The 1,699-nt window shown below is 42.1% G+C and overlaps 1 long non-coding RNA gene across 1 annotated transcript in view; it reads right to left on the bottom strand.

Moving 5' to 3' along the window:
* Window positions 1-1,699, bottom strand: part of LOC116071001 — an 80,404-nt gene continuing 78,705 nt past the window's right edge. Inside the window, exons 3-4 of the long non-coding RNA XR_004110665.1 lie at window positions 762-815; window positions 1-68 (exon numbers count right to left, since the gene is read on the bottom strand). This is a non-coding gene — a long non-coding RNA (uncharacterized LOC116071001). The remainder of the gene's footprint in view (window positions 69-761; window positions 816-1,699) is intronic.

The raw sequence follows: 1,699 nt of genomic DNA, 5'->3' as shown, positions 1-1,699 counted from the left end.
CCAACTTGTAGTTGTTTACTTCATTGACAAAACCAGGGGAGGGCACTTGAACTGGATCAAAGAGATAGCTGAGGGCGAGAGGAATAGACATGAATTAATTGACATTGAGGACAGAGAAGCTGGCAAAGAAACTGCCTCCTGCAATTGTGTCTAAAAGAATAAGTCCATTTGGCATAAAAATCTTTGTCTAATGAGAAAAGCTGAAGAGACCTAGGAAGTTAGGTCATCAGTTAATCTGTTTTGCTTATGATTCACCTCACTCAAATTTTTATGAAATGTCACAAGACAGGTGATTGGACTCTCATCATCGAGGTCACTATGTCACTTTAGGAGTCCTCTATAACCTGAGCTTGCCTTTTTAATATCTAGACCACATGTTTCCTAAATGATGGCACATGGAGCCAAGTCTTCATGTCTTGGCATTGAGGGTCCAGCCTGAGCCAGCTAAATGTGCTGACTGAACCACAATTTGAGTGTGTTACTCTTTAAGCATCTGTCACATGCACTGTCTTTACATCCTTATTTATTTCTATCACTTTTGCTGTTGCTTTAGCATCTGCCATTGGTCAGAACAACGGGCTTCATTATGCCGTTTTCACACCTCTATATCCATCTCCCCCATCTTCTTGTATCCCCCACCTCCACCCTCCTACTTGTCTCTTCCTTGAGCCCTCTTCTGCTTTTGTGCCTTGTTTTATAGGCATGGTCATAACAGGACTCTACAGTGACTACAAATGCCCCTTGCAATATGTTCACATTACCTTTGTATCATCTTACAACACCTGCACCCCATCTGGATTATTTTTTGTTACCATCTGGAAAAGAAAGAGTAAGAATTAGCCATATTTGTGAGAAGGAAGTTTGCTTTCCTTTCTTAGACACTCAAAATTAAGCATACATTCTGGTCAAAAGATAGCACACGGATAATGAAGACAGAACCTCCCTCATGTGTGTAAAGCCATGCATGGATTCCGAGTTCTCAAATATTGTTTACATTTTACTCACATAAAACACTTTCCACCCATCTAAGCTTTATATTCTAGTCCCATCTGCAAATGGGAAAATCATGGTGGAAGAATATCAGGGAGCAAAAAGACCCATGATGTTTAGTGACATGTGACCTTTCTCAGGGGACCCAGGAATCCTGCTCAGTAGCAGGAAGTACAAGAATCCTTAGAGGACCTTTGTCACCTTCTTGGGTATTAAGACGTGTGGTGGTTTGAATATGCTTGGCCCAGGGAATGGCAGTATTTGGAAGTATGGCCTTGTTGGAGGAAGTGTGTCACTGTGGGTGAGGGCTTTAAGACTCTAGTCCTAGCTGCCTGGAGGTTCGTCTTCTCTTAGCTGCCTTCAGGGCAAGAACTCTCAAGAGGTAGAACTCTGAGCTCTTCCAGCACAGGTCTGTCTAGACGCTGCCATGCTTCCTGCCATGATAATAATGGACTGAATCTCTGAACCTGTAAACCTGCCCCAATTAAATGTTGTCCTTTAAGAGTTGTCGTGGTCATGGTGTCTCTAGTTTGGATTTGAATGTTCATCAAAAGCCCACGTGTTGAAGGTTTGGTCACCAGCCTGTGGTACTACTGGGAGGTAGTGAGCCTTTTAGAAGGTGGAGCTTTGTGGACAGAATTAGATCAGTAAAGGCGGTGTCTTTAAAGAAAACATTTAGACCCAGTATCTTTTTTTTTTTTTTTTTTTT

This window comes from Mastomys coucha, unplaced genomic scaffold, assembly GCF_008632895.1.
Source record: "Mastomys coucha isolate ucsf_1 unplaced genomic scaffold, UCSF_Mcou_1 pScaffold22, whole genome shotgun sequence".
Classification (NCBI taxonomy): Eukaryota; Metazoa; Chordata; class Mammalia; order Rodentia; family Muridae; genus Mastomys; species Mastomys coucha.
This window is presented reverse-complemented; position numbering and strand designations above follow the sequence as displayed.